The following is a 21271-nucleotide window of genomic DNA, read 5'->3' on the forward strand; positions in this document are numbered from 1 at the left end:
TAGTTATACACAAATTAGAATGTACTGGAGAAGAAAATAGGGCATTTGCATAAGTAATTCCATGGCAAGATATAAGATGGTGAGTGTCCTTCAAAGACCAATTGCAAATAAAAAGGTAGAGAGATTTGCTATGTATTAATTCTTGGTTTGATCTTGGTTTGATCTTAAGTTCTTTAGTAATGAAAACAGTAGAAGAAATTGCCTAACAGCTAAATTGGGAAAATTTTTTTTTCTAGAAATGCCACAGATGTATTTTTATTATGCATATTTTAGGAGGAGACTATTTGAGTTCCACGATTTTAGGATAACAGATTAATGTGTTTCTTAAGCCTTTTGTCTTTCAACAAATTGAACAGTCTTGAGTGTCAAAGAAAAATATGAGAAGAAAAATATGTTACTATGAAGGAGCATATCAATAGTAATGTAAAACAATGAGATCCATTGTTGAGAAATTTTAAAATCCCGTTAGTCTTTAACTGAATTATGAACTGTGAAGTTAGAGAAACAAACAATAATAATTTTCCAAAAATAATTCTCTTTGGGTCACTGCTAGGAATTAGAGAAGTTCATTCACCTTTGGATGTAGGAAACCATTGCTGATTGTCAGTATTGATATGAAAAAACAGTTATAGTAGCTTGAGAAAAAATTTTTTAACAAAAATTTTAATTTTTATTGCATTGTTTATCCTAGTCATCTGAAAGATCACTTTAATGGTGAAAAAAAATCTATTGAGGCTAAGATTGAGTGCATTTCCACATAGCTTATTTCAGAAATTGAGAAAGATTTTTTTTAATAGAACATTATTTTACCTTTAATGATATAGATGTTTGAATTAATTTTTCTCAACAACTTGCTAAGATTTTTATAACCTATATGAGAGTAATAGAGAATGAAATTGGTAAGCAATGGTACCTGGAAAGTCATTATAATGTAAAAGAATGTCACCACAGGAGGAAAATTTGGGGCACAGCTGAGATGAATGGTTTTCATATCAGTTTGATATATTGCAGTGTGTTAACAGGGATGCAGAAATAACCTAAATGAATGAAGACAATAATGTAATGATGTAGGTTCTTGATTACTGTGCTATCAAAGGATTGTGAGATACTTTGATAATACTTATTTAAGTTCAGAGTTCACATATGTTTTTTGGATTATTTTTTTGGGTGGAAATTCTTAAAAATGAATCTTTTGGGGTCACACAAGAAGAGCACAAAATTCAGTCTTCCAAGCTATGGTTTTGAGTTCCAACTTTGCCATTTATTAATGAGTTACTCAACTTCTCTGAGGTTTACTTTTCTCCTCTATAAAATGGGGATATAAATGTCAATTGTGAAGACTGTGATAAGCACAAAATTAAAATATTTTATAATATAACAATATATAATTATATGTGACACAATATGTAAATATAATTTAGTTTATATTGCATAATTATATATATTATCATATATAAATATAATACAATTGTTTCACACGTATAGGTAGTCAAGAAATTGTGGTTGCTATTAATACAAGTATTTTCCATCAGAAAGACAACTCTTCAAATACACAGATTGCCATATATATTTTCAAAGATTTTATTTTTAAGTAATCTCTACACACAATATGTGGCTCAAATTCACAACCAGAGATCAAGAGTTGAATACTCTTCCAACTGAGCCACATATTTTTTAGTCAATTAAACATGCAGATATTCTCTGCAATAATCAACTGCCATGATTAGAGGGGTTTACAGAGGTATAAGTGTAGGATAGAAGTCAGTACTCTAAGTTCAAATAGAGGAGAGGGTAATACATCTATGAAATAATCAGTATACTTGTCATCTGTTGCTGCATAACAAATTATCCCAAAATGTATCGGCTTAAAACAACTTACATTTATTATCTCCTAGTACCTGTGAGCTGAAAATTAGCAAGCAGCTTTACTGGGTGGCTCTGTCTCAGGGTCTCTCATGTCATTTTAATGAAGACATTGGCCAAGGCTATAGTCATTTGAAAGATTGACAGTGAGTGGCTGGACAATTCACTTCCAGCATCGTTCATTTACAGGGTTTGTTGGCAGAAGTCCTTCCTTGACATTTGGACCTCTCCAAAGGGCTTTTTGAGTGTTTTTATGACATGGCAGCTGGGCTCCCCCAGAGGAAGACATCCAGGGAGAGCAAGATGGAAGCTGCAGTGACTTTCATGCCTTATTCTTGAAAGTCACACACAAACACTTCTGCATATCTCACTTGTTGGAAGTCAGTCACTAAATCTATCTCACACTCTAAGGAGGAATATCAAAACATTGTGGACACATTTTAAAAGTGTAACAGTCTATGGAAAGTATAATTTGATGCTTTATGTTTGCTCTTTTAGTTTACTGTTATTTTGTCATATGACTAATAAGTGAAGTGATACTTAGGCTTAGAGGATAATGAACGTTTAGTAGAACTGATAAGAGTTCTACTGATAAGGCTTAGACCCTCCCACTCAGGAGAAAGATTTGAGATTATTTGTCACATATAAGGCGCCTTTGCAAAGTTATCTTTGAGAGATCTCTAAGGTAGGGAAAAGGATATGGTGTAAATGTCTCAAAGAAATAGAAATCAAATATTCATTAACTGTGCTAATTGAGGATGTTTGGATTATTCCCACTGTTTTTTTCATTTGGCCTTGGATATTATGATTTAGAAAATTCACAGTTCTTTTCCCGTTTGACACATGTTCTGGGATCATTACCAGGAGATTGCTTTCCCTGGTTATGTGTTAATTAAGGGAATTAAAGTGGAGGATGGTGGGTGCAATGTAACACAAAGGGGAGCCAGTCTGTCCTTACTATCCACTTCAGACTTTAATTTATCTCATTCTGTTTTCCATCAGTTGGGATTGGTGGAGAAAAGTAGTGGTGATATATGTAGGATCTAAGTTGAAAATTTTTTTAAAAGATTTTATTTATTTATTTGATAGAAAGAGACCCAGCGAGAGAGGGAAGGAAGCAGGGGGAGTGGGAGAGAGGGAGAAGCAGACTCCCTGCCGAGCAGGGAGCCTGATGGGGGGCTCGATCCCAGCACCCTGAGATCATGACCTGAGCTGAAGGCAGACACTTAATGACTGAGCCACTCAGGTACCCCTAAGTTGCAAATTTTTTTGATACCAAGAAAAAACATTCCATAATCATATTGAAACGCTAGGGGAAAATCTAGGAAGGAAAAAACAGACATTCTAAAGAAAAAAGGTTCCATTGTATGACTTTGACAAGTCATTTCAAACTTTTTCTTCTCAGTTTTACTTGAGTGTGAAATGTAAGGGAGAGAGTGAGTCAATGAGAGAGTAAGTGAAAATAGAGAGAAAATTGCCATTCTGGATCAATTGAGATTTGGTTTTTGAAATGGAAAGGAAAAAAAAATACATATATGTATATGTATTAGGAAGTTAAAATACAATGCTAGGGAAGAAAAATGTGGAGTTAGATTGCTAAGAGGGAAAATATAGACTCCATCCTACACCAGACTGACCTGGGTCTATTGACTTTTCCAACACTGCCTTCATCTGCAGGCAGGGGAACCCTGCCTGGGACTTTGATAATGGGTCTCTTAGCCACAAATTTAGTGCATAAAGGCATCCAGTAGGAGGTAAGATCTATTTTTGTGGTGCTAAAGCATTTGCATTAGTGCACCCTAATTGTGTTTGTAGTAAAATTGAAGACTATTACCAGAGTGGGAAATCAGCTGAACGATCATAAATAATTGGTCCTATGAGTGGCAGAGCTGCCCAGTCAACATCATTTTTGTGGTCAGTGGTGTTTAGGCAATGCCCACTGGGTGCCTGGCATAAATGAAGCAAAGGCCATGATTCTTAGAGAATTACCAGACCTTATTTCCTCTGGGCTCCACAGTGCTTTGCTCTGGGAGCTCCTAATCCTTTTGTGGCCCTGCTACTTGCAAAAATAACCTTCCCTCTCCTGGTCCACTTTCAGCTTCCTGCTTTCCTCATCTGAGAAGGGTAATTCCCCCTGCCAGCTAAACCCCAGGGTGTGGGGCTGGTTCTGCCCTCAGGTGGTAGGAATAAGAGGAACTTGAGGTCATTGCTGGGGTGCCACGGTCTTCATGCTTTGACCCTTAGTCTCTGTCAGGGCATCTGAACCATAGCATGGTACTGTCTTTTGCTTCAGGGAGCTGGAGAGACTTCCAATGCAAACCAGAGCCTCAAATCCAGCAATCATCCTCTGTATTCCTCTTTCCTTCATGCTCCATATCCAACCCAGCAGGGGGTCTTGTTGCTCTGACCTTCCTAACAGATTCCAAATCTGGCTGTTTCTTCCCATTGCCAGGGTTATTCTCCTCTCTTTTGCCTGGACTACAGGAATTACCTCACTCTTACCCTCTTACATAATGGCCAGAATGATTTTTTAAAAACCAGACAATTATCTATCTAATCTATCTGTCTATCTGTAGGTTTCATTACTCTTCTTGCTTTAAAAACCTGGAGGGACATCTGATTAAGTGGCTGCCTTCAGCTCAGGTCATGATCCTAAGGTCGTGAGATGGAGGTCCATGTCAGGCTCTCTGCTCAGCAAGGAGTCTGCTTCTCCCTCTCCCTCTGCCTGTCACTCCCCTTGCATGTGCTCGCTCTCTCTTTCTGCCAAATAAATAAATAGATCTTTTCTAAAAAAATAAATAAATAAAACACCTTGAGTGAAATCCAGACTCACTATGTTGGCCTAAAGCTCCTGTGGGTAGACTCTGACTCCTGTCTACAACATCTCCACATCTAGTCTCAAGGGTTTATTGCTGTACTGCAAATGACCCAACCACATTCCGCCTCAGACCCTCTGCCTAGAATGCTCTTTTCTCAGTTTGTATGGCTGGTCCACACCACCACTGAGGTCTCTGTTGACATCATCTCCTCAGAAAGCCCTTTTAATTTTTTTAAAATTTAAATTCAATTAATTAACATATACTGTGTTATTGGTTTCAGAGGTAGAATTTAGTGATTCATCAGCCTTATATATACTGACTGCTCATTATACCACATGTCCTCCTTAACGCCCATCACCTAGTTACCCCATCTTCCAACCCCCTCCCCTCCAGCAACCCGCAGTTTGCTTCCTCTGATTAAGAGTCTCTTATGGATTATCTCCCTCTCTGACTTTGTCTTGATTTATTTTTTTCCTCTCTTCCCTTTGATCCTCTGTTTTGTTTCTTAAATCCCACGTATGAGTGAGATCATATGATAATTGTCTTTCTCCGACTGACTTATTTCACTTAGTATAATACCAATTAGTTCCATCCATGTCAATCCAAATGGCCAGAATTAATTTCTTCTGATGACTGAGTAATATTCCATTATATATATACACACCACATCTTCCTTATCCGTTCATCTGCTGAGGGACATGTGGGCTCTTTCCATTGTTTGCCTATCGTGGACATTGCTGATGTAAACATTGGGGTGCACCTGATCCTCTGCATCACTACATTTGTATCTTTGGGGTAAACACCCAGTAGTGCTATTGCTGGGTCATAGGGTAGCTCTATTTTCAACTCTTTGAGGAAGCTCCATACTGTTTTCCAGAGTGGTTGCACCAACTTGCATTCCTAAGAAAGCCCCTTAAAAAACAAAAACAAAAACCAAGTCATGCTATCTAAATAACATTTATGTGTTGTGCCCTTACTCTTCTCTCATTTCTTCATACTGTTTCATCACTACCCAAGGGTGCATTGTATGCAGGTTTTTCCCACTACCCGAAAGTGGAGCATTCCTATGAAACCTTTCATAAGCTTCAGTGGTATAAAGTGGAAAAACAATTACCATTAATTGTGTGGAAAAAATTTGGGGGTGTTCCCAGGCCCAAAAAATCGCTTCTGTGAGAGGCTTTTCTAAAACCTTAAGGCATATCTTACTAATGGATGCACAGAATAAATGGGAGAGCTCACAGACACAGTTCCAAGCTCTGGTGGCTTGACCTGAGATGCTGAGTGTAGTTCTTGGGGAAGGAGTTTGGTAGGTCACTCTTGCTGCGAGGCTGTGTGCTGTTTCTAGAATAGCCCTTGTTCTCCCTGCCACACAAATGCTGAACACTAGTTTTGATTTTTTCATTAAAGTGAGAATCCTCTTCAGATTTCTTTTGGTTGGTGAGAACTGGTACTAAAGTAGGTGTTTAGTAAGGGCAAGGTGATATAAGATGAACTTCTGCAAAGTGGGGAATACCTGTGTTTGTTTATTGTCTGTCTCCCCCGCTAGAATGTAATGAGCATGAAGGCAGGGACTTGTTTTTTTTTTTTTTTTGTTCCACTGTATCCCTGCCACCTAGAATGGGACTTCGAATATTGCGGGCACTCAAAGTATCTATTGAAATATGAATGAACAAATAATTACTATGATAAAGTTGCCATATCAATCACAGGCTGCATGTGTCAGGTTTTCTTTCCACAAAATGACCACTACAATCTTCCATCCCATATGAACTTTGTACTCTGTGACTTTGACACTCCTCCATTGAATGGTAGGGTATACGCTCCCCCTTCCTGAAATCTGCACAGACTTTCAATTGTTGTGGAAGTGATGTTATTTGGCCTTTGAGACTAGGTCATAAAATGGTGATGATGCTTCCACGTAGTTTTCTTTGGGTCACTCTCTCGTAGAACTCCTGCATGGTGTAGTTAGGAGGCTCAAACCCACCATATGGAGAAGACACAGATAGGTGTTCTGGTTAACAACCTCAACTGAAATTCCAGCTGGTAACCAGCATCAGGTGTCAGATGTGGGTCAAGAAGCCTTAGCTATAGCTCCAACTCTCAGTCACTGAGTCACCATCAACCTTTGAGTCTTCCCAAATGAGGTCCCTGACATTGTGGGACAGAAATAAACCATCCTGACTGGGCCATTTCTGAATTCCTTCAACACAGAAATCATGAGAGACGATTAATTGCTGTTTTGTGTCACTGTGTTTTTGGTTTGTTACACAAAAATACGTAGCCAGAAAAACGAACAAATAACTACCCAACCTCTTTCCACTTTTCCTTTAGGGTTAAGACAGCAGACATTGGAAGAACCACCTGGGACTCAGAGATAGAATCTACCACTTGATTATGACAAAATAATGGGAGATATAAGGAGCCTGGGTCCCTGACACCGTAGAGCTGTCATATCAGTTCTGAGTGGAGAGAAATGTACTCCTGTCTTGTTTACACCTTTGTTATCTTTCAGTCTTTGTTATTCACTGCAGCAGCTAGAGCCTATATCCCGTCTCATGTAAGAAGCACCACCACCATTTTGTTAAGTGTTGACTGTGTGGTGCGCACAGTGATGTCCCTAGGCTATCTGATTTGATTGTCATTACAACTGTATGGAGGTGGTTGGTTTGATTACTTCCCTTTTGCTCAGAGAAGCTCAGTAGCTAGCCAAGGTTTCAGAGTTAAACAGAGAAGGGATTGGATTTAAAGACAAATCAAAGGGGCTTCAGAGCCTTAACTCTTTTATTTTGTTCTTTTGCCTCACCCTAATTCAGCTCAAGTTTTCTGTTGGAGAAGGGGAGTAAAACAGTAAAGAGAAGAGACAAAGGAATGAACCATCTCCAGTAGTCACTTTGGCAGGGAAAGAACTTTCCCTAACGCATATGCATTATTTTTTTCTTTGCCATAGTTGTACATGTGAATAACCATGGCTTCTTCCAACCAGAACAACAAAATATGTAAATATACAAATAATCTGCCTCAATATAAACATCTCTGCCTTTCTTTACTACACACTGTGGTTGGTGTTTTACATATATGTAAATGTGGGATACATATATAGATAGATAGCCATACATGTGTGCATACGTGTACGTTCCTGCATACCTCCTCTCATGGTGTTGCCCTTTTCATCTTGGGATGGGGTAACTCAGTAGCTGCCTATAGTCCAAAATCTAAAAATAAATAAACAAAGTCCTCTTATAATGCTTGTTTTAGGCAATGAAGCCCAGAGGAAATAGTATGAACTCTTCGAAAAAGCAAGCCCAAAGGACTCTATTCGTGACTGGGAGATACTACACATAATACTATCTATGTTGTTGGGAGAGACCCCCATTATCTCAGTTAGTCCTCCCAACAATCCTAAGGGTAAAAATGACTATGCTAGTATAGATTAGGAAGCAGAGGCATAGAAAGGTCAAATGTTTTTCTAAAGGTCACACAGGTAGCAGTAGCAGTGTTGTTTGCCTGCAACAGAATGATGAGGAATATGCTGTTACTTGCTTTTCAGTGTGAATGAATTTGTTGTATCAGTTCATACTTTATGTATTTATTTATAAGAGGAAAACATTGGAGATGATATCTTAATTATAGTAAGATACAAGGTCAAGGATGTTCTTGCCATTTATTTTTAAAGGTGGCAAAAGCTGCCTATGATTTAGTTAAGGGAAATCTACATGGTAATGCTAACCATCTTCCAATGTTTGAAAGTTGCAATTATACGGAAGGAGTACAAGGAATATCAAAGTGAATTACAAAGTGATATAAAATAAAGAAAAAGCAGTCGTGCTCTGGAAGGGAAATCCTTTTTTTTGTTGTTGTTGTTGTTGGGTTTTTGTTGTTATTGTTGTTATTTTTTTTTAAGATTTTATTTATTTATTTGACAGAGAGAGATCACAAGTAGGCAGAGAGGCAGGCAGAGAGAGAGGAAGGGAAGCAGGCTCCCTGCTGAGCAGAGAGCTTGATGTGGGGCTCTATCCCAAGGCCCTGGGATCATGACCTGAGCTGAAGGCAGAGGCTTTAACCCACTGAGCCACCCAGGTGCCCCAGGAAGGGAAATTCTTATTTGCTGTCCCTAATTAAGTAGTCTTTGAAGCAAGTGCTAAGAGAGTTGGGTGGTTGAGGGGATGTCAAATGGAATGTGACTCTGTAATAAATGAGAAAAGGTTGCAAGATCCAGGTCTTCCTCAGATGATCAGTGGACTCTCTCCTTGGCTTGCCTGCTTCTTCTTTCTCAGTTTTTGTTGTTCTATCCAGAGACCTAAATGTTTCATGTGAACTTCTGCTTATATTTGGCAAGAATGTAAGATTTCATTCCTTACTTTTCAATAAGGGGATTGTGGAGGAGTACCCCCAGACTTTTCCACGTTGTTCTCACCAGGCATATGGTGTATTCCAGAGATTCACAAATTCCTTCTATTTTTCACTGAACCCCAAGATGAAAAAAATATGGGCTAGCTTTGTAAAACCTGGGATGTGTATATGTGTGTGTGTGTGTGTGTATGGTGTGTGTGTGTGTGTGTGTGTGTGTGTGTATTTGGAATTATCTCAGTAATGGACGAAATAGATACCAGATATCATTGTCTGCATGCTCAGTTTAAATGGACTGATTTTCTTTATTACATCTTCTGTATCTTTGCTCAGGCTGCTATAACAAAGTACCATAAACAGGGTGGCTTATAAATAACAGAAATTTGTATCACACACTTCTGGAGACTAGAAGTCCAAGATCAGGGTACCAATATGGTCGAGTTCTAATAAGGGTTTCTTCTGGGTTACAGACTGTCAACTTCTTGCATCCCCCTAGAAGAAAGAGAGGGTGAGAGAGGTCTCTGGAGTCCCTTATATGAGGGCACTAATTGCATTCATGAAGGCTCCACCCTTAAGACCTTATTACTTCCCAACGGCTTCACTTCTGAATAACACTGGAGGTTAGCATTTCAACATACAAATTTTGGGAGGACACAAACATTTAGTCCATTGCATTCTCTTTCTGCTTGGTTATAACACATGTCCATGCATTAATGGGACCAATCAGTTGTTTATAGAACAATAAAGAATAGTTATGAACCCGGTGCAAAAGATAGAATTTTCTTGAATCAACTATTGCATCATATAGTTTGTGAAATATCCTGTAAAAATTTGAATTTCACTAACTCTGGGCTTTAAATCAAGGTCAGCTATAGTCCAAGGTAAAAAGGAAAGCTGGCAGGAAATTGCTGGCTCCAAATTACCTGAAGTACTGAAATGATTTTGGAGAAAACTATCTTGCTAAACCTTTCTATAGTTAAAAAATTTTAGGCCCACACTTTCCAAAGTTTGTTCTATAAGAGAAAATAAGTTACAGGTTTAGAACTCTATAATTTGGAGTCATTTGGGATTTATGGGTTTCTAAAGCATGTAAAGTTATTAAAGTACACTTACAAGCAGTACATGTCCTTAAGGACGTATCATGCACTGAAGTCACTCACTACATTTCTTTTTTTTTTCCAATTTATTTATTTTTAGAAAAACAGTATTCATTATTTTTTTCACCACTACATTTCTTCTCAAACAAATCCTTATCTTGAATGTTTATATCTTATGACCTTTTAGTAGGTCCCCACCAGGAGGTGTCCAAACTATTTTGGTAGCTTTTCCAATCTCCTTTCTACCTTTCTAGCTTGAAATATGTTTATTGAACCTAGACTATGTACTACATTCTACAAGAGGCTTAAATGCTAAGACAATACTTCCGTCCTCAAGGAATAGTCCTCTCTTTAGATGACCAAATTAATCAACTCTTGTCATATTAGTTATCTGTTATTTTGTAGCAAATTGTTTCAAAATTTAGCAGTTTAAAATAATAAGCACTTACTACCTCACAGTTTTGGGGGGTTAGGAGTCCAGACATAGCTTAGCAGGGTGGTTTGGCTTAGAGTGCTTCATGAGGTTACAGTCAAGGGCTCTCTTGGGCTGCCATCAACTGAAGGCTCAACTGGGGCTGGAGAATCTGCCTGTACTGCCTCTTGTGTGACCATTGTCACACCTCTGTTCCTTATTGATTCTTGGCTGGATGCCTCAGTTTCTTAACATGGACCTCTACAGAGGCTGTGTGAGTGCCCTCACAACATGGCAGCTGGCTTTTTCCAGAGTGCTCATCTCTGATGTGGTGCACATCATTTCTCCAGTATTTTACATGAGGTAGATTCCTGACCAACCTATACATGAGGAAGGGCAGTAGTCAAGGCTGTGGGTAGCAGGAAGTAAGGATTATTGGAGACCATCTAAGAAGCTAGCTACCAAAGAGGTTTCTCTAAATATGTTTTCTCTTCAATAGTGACCCTTGTCATCACCCACTTTCTTAGTGTAAAAACTTTGGACTCATCTTCTAGATGCTCTCTCTTATTTACTAATACTATCTTATCAATCCTATCAGTCACTGAGTTACAGGACCTACTATCTTAATATCCTTTGCATCTTTCATCCTTATTGTCATTGCTTTAGTTCTGGACCTTAGCATCCATTTCAAGGATACTTTCAATGATTGTCTCTTATTTTATTTCTCTTTTAAGTAGGTTGAATTATATGGAATTGTCGTTTTTGGAATAGATTTTGGCAGTGTATTAGTAAACTTAGGCTACCATAACAAAAATACCATAGACTGGTTGGCTTAAAGCACAAGATTTACTTTCTTACCGTTGTGGTAGCTAGAAGTCCATGATCAGAGTGCTAGAAAGGTCAGATTCTGATAAGGATCTCTTCCTGGCTTATTATCCTGGCCACTTTCTCACTGTGCTCATATGACCCCTTCTTTGGGCTCGTGCAGAGAGAGAGAGAGAGAGAGAGAGAGGGCGTGCACGTGCTTGTATTTCTTCTTCTTCTTTTAAGGGTGCTGATCCCATCAGGAGAGCCCCACCTTCATGACTTCATCTAAATTTAATTATCTCTCAAAGGTCTGGTTTCTAAATGTCATTACATTGAGTGCTATGGCTTTAACAGATGAATTTTGATGACAAGATTCAGTCCATAGCAGGCAATTTCAGATGGTTCAACCTAATGCTGGCTTGCAAGAATAATACATGTTCATGATAGTAAATAAAAAATGCAGAAAGATAGAAAGATGAAAATAAAAATCACTAACATTTCCACCACTTGGGGGATGGGCAGCAATTACATTTTTATACATTTCCCAGTTTTAAATGTATATACCTTTGTGAAGATTAAGCTCATACTCTATGTTTGGTTTTGTGTTGTCCTTTTTCATTTAACATTATTCCTTGGGCAATTTTCCATGTCACTGAATTTTTTTTAAAGATTTTATTTATTTATTTGACAGAGATCACAAGTAGGCAGAGAGGCAGGCAGAGAGAGGGGAAAGTAGGTTCCCTGCTGAGCAGACAGCCTGATGTGGGGCTCAATCCCCGGACCCTGGGATCATGACCTGAGCCGAAGGCAGAGGCTCCCAGGTGCCCCGTCACTGAATATTTTTAGAAACATTTTAAATGGCAGTGGCATATTTCACTTACTTAACCATTATTCTTTTTTTGTTAAACATTAAAATTCTAATTTTTCAGAAATAAGGCTGTAGGAAGGAATATCACTAAGTAAGTACTTGTCTACTTCTCTATTCTCTTCCTATAGATTCCTAGAAATAGGATAACCGAATCAAAAGTCATGAAATCCTTGTATTGAACTTTCAAAAGCTCTTACTTGATTTACATATTGCAGATAGCTTTGGGGAAATTTACCCATTTATTATACCATGGGGATATGTACTGCTGCTGCTGCTACTACCACCACCACCACCACTACTACTACTACTACTACTACTACTACTACTACTTTCATTTAGTAATTTGAGAGGCCAGGAAAAATTATCTAATTGTTAACAGTGATCTCCTCACTGATCTTCTTGGAGTATATCCAGCTCCAATTAAGGCTCCATAGTGTTTCTAGACAGATTTTTCTCTAAAATTAAAATTTGATTATATCACGTTCATGCTAAAGCCAGTCATTTGCTCCCCATTGTTTAAAAGCACAAGTCCTACATGTAAGAGAATGTTTTATCAGCACTTTCCTAATATGGCTACATTTCCAATCTCATTTTTTTTCTTTCCCCCTCATATTTTCCTCCCCCCTCATATTTTCCTCTCCAGTAACATGAAACCGTTTACAGTCTCTAAAATATCCTGTTTTACAATTCTTTTCCTTTTCATACGTGTTCTCTCTGTCTTGAATGCTTTTCCCTCTTGGTGGGCAGCACTTTCAAAGCCTGTGTAGAGAGAAGGCATATGGGGTGTTCCATTCCTAAAAATGGGAATGCTACTGTGAGCGGCACTATACTGGGTCTCTTTACCACTGTCCCCATGGAGTTGTGTTCCAGTCTTTCATGTGGCAGCTATGCTTCTGCTCTCTGTAAAACTCTGTAAATCAGGACGTGCTTTCTGAAGAAATTATTATTTCTTCCAAGTAGCTTTCATACAATTTTTTGTTGATTCTCCCTGACTGTAGTGGTGTTATGCTGCCCTTTATAATGCTGAAAGATATCTTTCAGTTCCAATTTCCCTGATTCTGTCTTCTTGTTTTTTTTTTTCCTGATTCTGTCTTCTTAAACACTTCTTGAAGGCACCCTGAACTTCTATAAAACTTGCAATTTAGTGTCTAGCATGGTGCTGTCACTTTGTTATGCATTGTTAAGCACTGTGTGTCAAAAATGCTTTTGAGGACACAAAATAAATTGCCAGCACTCAAAATAATGGCAGAAAGAGAAGCAAAAACATGTACAGTTGACCCTTGAACAATGTAAATCTTAACTGCGTGGGTCCACTTACACACAGATTTTTTTTCTAGATAAATAAAGTACATTATTATAAATATATTTTCTGTTCTTTATGAATTTCTTGATAACATTACCTTTTCTCTAGCTTAGTTTATTGTAGGAATACAGTACATGAAACATAGAACATACAAAATATGTGTTAGTTGATTATTTTGTCATTGGTAAGGCTTCCAGTCAACAGTAGGCTATTGGTAATTAAGTTTGGGGGAGTCAAATTTACTCAAGATATTTGACTGCACATGGAGTTGCTGACCTTAACCCCTGTCTCATTCAAGGGTCAGCCGTTTTATAGAACACTCTCAACTCAGAGGGGAATGATAGTGTGCAATAATGAGGAACTCACATTCATTGGCTGATTGTCTGGTATACGTTGCTGTGTTAATGCTTACTAGCTCTATGCCTACAAAAACACCCAAGACATGAAAAAATGTTTATTTGTTTATAGCACACTTTATTATATTGTTATTATAAATGTACTTACATATTTTTTAAAAGATTTTATTTATTTATTTGACATAGAGAGATCACAAGTAGGCAGAGAGCCAGGCAGAGACAGAGAGAGAGGAGGAAGCAGGCTCCCTGCCAAGCAGAGAGCCCGATGCGGGGCTCGATCCCAGGACCCTGAGATCATAACCTGAGCCGAAGGCAGAGGCTTAACCCACTGAGCCACCCACGCGCCCTCCTAATAGGCAATTCTAAAAAAAACCATGGTTCAGACATTCAGAGTCCCAAATGCAGGAATGTTATGGCTGGATGAAATCAGTTGCAGTGGTCAGATGCATATGTATTATTCAGGCGCCCCTGTACTTACATATTTTTAAAGATAGTATTTATAGATATTATAGGGAAAAAGGTTTTTTTTTTTTTTTAAAGAATTAGAGTTGAATGCAGTGTTATTCAACATGGTGCAACATAAATCAAGTTGCATTTGTATTTAAAACGGTACAAGTATTATCCCCTCTAGGAAATCTTTTCTGACACTTCTCATCCCCTGTGTCTCCTTTAATATGATTGATTTGTATTGATTTGTGATTTGCTGAAAGGTTGAGATGATTTATGATAAATTACAAATATCATCATCATGACCATACTTTGATTGAATCAAGGGATCATAGAGCTGGATGGCATCTCAAATGTCAGTTTGTCTAACCTCTCACTCAGTGGAAGTGGCATTGCTGAGAGAGGGTCATACTATGTCTGCTAGGATGGCTTTCATTGTTAGAAAAGTTATTCATTGCACTGTATAGAAAATTTCTCTGAGTGACAAGCCCATGTTGGTCTGGGTTTTAACTCTGCAGAATGAATCCAACTCCTTTGTCACAAAACAGACCTTCCCATGGTTGAGCCCAGCAGGCATATCCTGTCTTCCCTTCTCTGGGCTAAGCATCTCCAAGCATCTCCTTAAATGACCTGAGTGGGCTGCATGCACAGATTTGATGCCAGTAGAGCAGAGGCTGGTGTGGCTCTAGTTCTGAGAACCTCTAAGTTACAAGTGAATGGAAGACTATCATCCTTTTCATTTCACTTTCTTAGTGTGGGTAGTTTAAGAGTTTATCTCTTAGCTGAACTTTATGAATTAGCCATGACTTTTTTGGCTGCAAATAACAAAACACTAATTCAAACAAACTTAGATAAGAATAGGCTCATTGAACTGACAAATCTAAGGGGTGGCTTTAGGCAAAACTGGATTCTGTGATTGCAATGCCAGCAGGGACTTTTCTTTTCATCTCTCAGCCCTGCTTGCCCCTTTTTTGACTTAATTCCTAAGTGGGCGGGGTAGCCAGCAGCCCCACATTGCTACCATTAGAGCTGGTTATTGTAAACAAGGAGGGAGCATCTCCTTTGGTTTCCCTCACAACACCTGAAGAGAATGGCTTGGCTTGGGTCATGTGCCCATCCCTGAGCCAATCATGTGACCAAATAGTTTGAAGCGCTTTAATCCAGCTTGTTTTCTGTGAACATGCTCTGCTTCTTCCCAACCCCCGCTCTGCTGGGGCCCCCCACCCCCCAAAAGCTTTGCTGTGCCTTCACTTACCCTTTGGTAGAAGAATAAATGTGATCAGCTGCATCTGAGTCACTCAGATTGAGAAGGATTATTGTGGAATGGGATTAGGGTTCGTTACTCAAAGGAGGTGATGCTGTGAAGATAAGCATATGTCTATCAAGTTACCTAATAGGTTATTCTTTTTTTTTTTTTTTTAAGATTTTATTTATTTATTTGACAGAGGGAGAGAGATCACAAGTAGGCAGAGAGGCAGGCAGAGAGAGAGAGAAGCAGGCTCCCCACTGAGCAGAGAGCCCGATGTGGGGCTCAATCCCAGGACCTTGGGATCATGACCTGAGCTGAAGGCAAAGGCTTAACCCACTGAGCCACCCACACGCCCTCCTAATAGGCAATTCTAAAAAAAACCATGGTTCAGACATTCAGAGTCCCAAATGCAGGAATGTTATGGCTGGATGAAATCAGTTGCAGTGGTCAGATGCATATGTATTTTTTAATAATATGTAGGTCATTTCCAACACAAAGTTTCCTCCTACATGCCTTACACAGTATCAGGACTCAAAATACATTTTACTGTAATATTGAGAAGCTGCCTACAATGTGTTTAAGTTAATATTTTTGAAAAAGTCACTTTTCCTCAGGAGCACAGTATATTGGGTTACAGTCATAATGCTTACTTGCTTACATGTCTAAGTTATACTTCATTGTTTGAGGCAAGGTCATACGTCCTGTTCCATTTCTAAATCCATTCCGATTTGAGAGATTCCCTGTTGTGAGATTCTTCTTTATGATATTTAAAAACTACATGGAGAGATGGAGGCTGAGCTAGATTAAAGTTGTACAAATCTGATTAACATCATCTGCTCTGTTTCAAAGGTCAGGTGCACTCAACGAATTTACTTTGAAATTATTTTGTTTATTTTGTGGGCATATACATCATGAGCTTTCTAAAGGTCAAAAGTAGAGTTTGTTCTTGGATTCTAAAGCAATCTGATTTCCATTTACAGTATGCTTTGGTGACCCTAAATGCAGAAGCCAGCCCAGTTAAGTCATACTTCCAGTTTGTATTTGGTTTAATTTTCCCATGAAGAAAATCCCTGCTAGATTAAGGCAGTGCTGAAATATCATTTCCCCTAAATTACTTTTATTTCCAACTAGGTTCATAGGAGAACACTACTTATAAATGATACCTGAACTGTGAACGTTGGTTTCATGCCCATTCTGTTTTCAAAGATGTGAAAGCATCTTTGTCAGCTAGTTTCTTAGCTGGAAACTAGAACAAAGGTCAGAAAAGTTAGGACTCCTGGGTTTTATTAAAATTTACCTGGTAAGGGTCCTGAAGCTTTATTAATTGATGTATGTAAAGTCGCTGTGTGTTTCATACAGAAAAGGCTCCAACAGTCTTATTTACTATTCAAAAAATCAAGGATCTAGTTATATAAGGAGTATTTATTCATTAATTATTTTAAAAGGCGAAAGATTTATACGATCTGAAGAGAAACCAGAGTATTCTTCATTAATTATTTTAAATAATTATTTTTTCTTTACCATATGTACTTTACCAAGATAAAAAGAAAATCTCTCGGAGTATTTTCTATTCATGTTCATTAACATTCTGGTGGAATAATGAACCTCCAAACGATTCATGTATGAATCAGTGAGGCATGGCTAATTACAGTTTTCAGCCACATAGCCAATAACATTCACCACAGAACATGGCATCTGTTAAATACATCTTTCTGAATTTTTGTTGGGGGGAGAGTGGTAGGAAATAGGGAGGTTGCAAATTACAATTTTAGAATGTCTAAATATTTTAGGGGCTTGTGCATTATAAATCTTTTTCAGGCAAGTATTTATCACAAGCATGACATCCTGTTATCAAAACAGACAAAAACCTCACAGATTCTCCTTAAAAACAAAATGAAACAAAACAGAAACAACCACAAGTCCAGAGAATGGACCATGTTCTATAAGGAAAGAGAAGAAACTTTTGGGGGACATTAGGGAATATGATTTACCACAAATTTCAAAAATACACTTTATACTGAATTTTAGAAATGAATTCTCCTGCTCCTTACAATGTCATCTGGATACTATGACTCTCTCCAGTCTGAACATATTCAAAAAACAAAAATCTGAAAAGCCTATAGAGGACACAGTAAAAGTTGAATGTCATGACTAAAACACTCAAATTCAGAGGCAATTTTGTGATGCATATTCAAAATCTTTTCTATTGCTTTTTTTTGCTTAAAATAATTCCCCATAATACTTCCCACATTGTTGAATACTCAAATACTACAAGAATTAAAGCCTTAGAATCCACATTTTTAAAAAATTTAAACTGGTGTTATTTCAATGACATATCCAATATATGGTTAAAACAATAGTGTTCAGAAGTTCAGAATTGTATAAAGTAGAATAAAAGATACTCCTGCTGTCCATCCCATCTGGTTTCCCCAACCACTGTAAACAACCATTTTGATGCTCCCGGTTTTCTACCGCAGATGAAAATATAGGTCCACAATCTCTTATTTGCAATGTCAAAATCGCAAAAGGTTTGAAAACCCAAATGCTGGCCTGATAGGGGCTATGTATAGTGTTTATTTATCCATATGTGTTTTTTTTCAGAAATATCAACATTTGATGACAGGCTGCTATCCCAGGACTACTCTAGGCATATTACACTAGATGGTATAGGCATATATTACCTTTCCTAAAAACAGTAAGATTAATTTCCAAAATACACCTGTCCCCACAGTTTTGGATGAGTGATTACAGACCTTGATAATTATATATATATATAAAACAATCCTTTCTTTTAATGATCATACAAATAGATCATATTGTATACAGCATCTGGCAAATACATTTATGGAATTGTTTAACATAGGCTCTTAAGATTTACTGTGGCCTACATGCTCTGGCCTCTGGTTACCTTTGACCTCATCTTCCATGGCTTTTCCTCTCATTCACTCTCCTCCAGCCACATGGACTTCCTTGCTACTCTTCCACCACACTAAGCCTGTTATTATTTTAAGGACTTTGCACATACTGTTCCCTCTCTTTCTGGAACATTCTTCCATTGATTTTTTCACTTCATTGAGGCCCCCTCACTTCACTGAAATCTTCATTCAAATGACACCTCTTCAAAGAGGCCCTCCTGACCACTCTACCCAACAGAAGGCCACCCATCATCTTCTGACCCCTCATTCTGCATTTTTCTCATAGCATTTATCATCGTCCTATGATAGATTATAAATTTGTATATTAGTGTATGGTCTTTCTTCTCTACTAGAAGTTTCATGAGGGTAGGAATTTTTTGAAAAGGTTTATTTATTTATTTGAGAGAGAATGCGTGAGTGTGTGGGGGAGGGGCAGAGGGAGAGAATCACAAGTAGACTCCCCACTGAGTGTGGAGCCTGATGTAGGGCTTGATTTAATGACCCATGAGATCATGACCTGAGTGGAAACCAAGGGTCGGATGCTTAACTGGTGGAGCCATCCAGGCACCTGCAGGGGAGGGATTTTTTGTGACTGACTTACTGTTGCATCTTCTAGAACCTAGAACAATGCTGGGGCATGTAGTAGGTGCTTAGTAAATAATTGTTGAATGAATTTTTCTGTTTGTCTCAAAATCAAGCAATTCATTTAATAGTTACAAGGCTCTCAATTGCCCTTTAGCAAACTAAGAAACGTGCTTGTGAAAGTGTCCTGAGCTGGCTTTTAGGTCTTCTCCAGCCTCTTTCCCCACTGTTCTACTTCCACTGTAGGTTGAGGACCAATACATCTATCCTCTCTGAGCTCTGGTACTTGTCACGTGCTGTTGCTTCTGCCTAGAACTCTCTTTTCCCTCCACTGTAGGTAGCAGAATTGACTCATTCTGGCATCAATTTCTAAAGCATCACATAGAATTGTTCACCTGTTTACTTGCCTATGGTTTCTATTACCATACAGTATCAGGGACTGTGTCTAATTCCTCAATGAATCCCAGCCCAGAGCACAGTGGCTAGCCCGGAGTAATCCTTAGTACATGAAAAACTGAGCTGAAGTGAAGTTGCATCCCATTCTGCACTAAGTCCTCTACTAAAGAAATATACTTTTTAATTTTTAGGAAATGCTTTTAAAGGGTTTTTACCCCCCACCCAAGAATGATGAAATGTCTTTAAAGCTGCAGTGAAACCAGGGCAATGTGTTTAGAGGCATAATTTCTCGAAAGAGAGTGATGAAAAACCATAGCTTATCTTTGAGCCACCCTAGTGAGATCACAGCTTGGACACTGAGCTTAGTTTTATGCACCGTATGTTCTAGGTAACTGGAAGATGATTGCAAAAGATGGCAGTAAGAAGGATTAAGTGTGATTATTTATGAGGCATAGTTAAAAGGAGACAGCATGCATATGTTCACTAACTATAGGGAATAGACGATCTCTAAATATCTGATGAACAAATTCACCCAAGGAATATATTTAACACAACAACAAAGGGATAAGTAAGAGGAGAGAGTATAAAAAGATAGGGAAAAAATTTAGAGAATTTTCAGCATATCACAAGATGGTTCTTATTAACAACCAGATTTCTCCAATAACAGCCCAAAAGCTGAATGATTATGGGTTGAGAAATTTGTGAAGGAGACATGAGCATCTGGGTACAGCTGAGTTTCCCAACCTTATTATGCTTTATATTACAGAAACAATGCATAATTTTTTATCTAATTCAATGTTTTCCTATTAGAGATGATTTTACCAGTTAAATAAATACCCCAAGTTCTGGATTATGACCTGTAACATACAGCTGAGATGAATTATGTAGGGAGTTGATCTCTTTGACCTCAAATACCTTTCTAGTTTTGAAATTTATTTCCATGGTAAAGATTTTCCTGGAGGTCCTGTGTGCTTGAAGAGGATGCTGTTGGGAATATTTGACTTAAACAGAAGACCAGTAGACCACTTAAATGACCACCAGGCTTTCCACACATTAGGATAATTTCAAGCTTTGTGATAATGGGAGGTTTTTGCAAGGTTGCTTTTGTCTCTTTATTTCATGGCTTACCTGAGTCTTATGAGTAGTGCCCTTCTAGTACTCACTCTATTTGCTTTGTATCTATTGTGTGTCTACAACTGAGTAAGACATAATGTTCTTGCCTTCACGGAACTTCCATTTTATTTGGAGGAGATAGATGATAAACAGAAAGACAAACAAATGGTGACTAACTTCAAATAAAGCTATTTGCACTGAAGAAGTGCTATAATGGCACAACCCAGAGGATCTTGCACAAAATTGTCCTCTAGGTCTAAAGACCACAGTCTGTGCACTTACTGATTTCTTAAAGATCTGAAGCCCTTTATTTGTGGTTCTTCAATATCATGAAATGAATAACATATTGTCTTCAGCAATATTTCTTTAAATTCCCTTTTCTTTTTCTTGATGTCCTTCCTCCTCTTTTTTCTAAACCCCAGTCCCACTGGAGCTTCTTCTGAGGTCTCCAAAGAGTTCTCAGTGTGAGAGGCTTTGGCTGCTGTAGATTTTGTTTTGTATGTGTGTGTTAGTGAGAATTTAGAGAGAATTATCTGTCTTAACTTTTCACATGATGAAGTATACAACGTGGTAGATTGCCTTTTGTTTTGTTTTGGTATGGGTTTAAAGTTTTGAATTATTCTTATTCTGCTAGTCTCCACAATGAGATCCTGGTGACCCAAAGCCACCTGGAACAGATACTCTTGGTGCCCTGCCA

Source organism: Neovison vison, chromosome 6 (assembly GCF_020171115.1).
Source record: "Neovison vison isolate M4711 chromosome 6, ASM_NN_V1, whole genome shotgun sequence".
In the NCBI taxonomy this organism is placed as follows: domain Eukaryota; kingdom Metazoa; phylum Chordata; class Mammalia; order Carnivora; family Mustelidae; genus Neogale; species Neogale vison.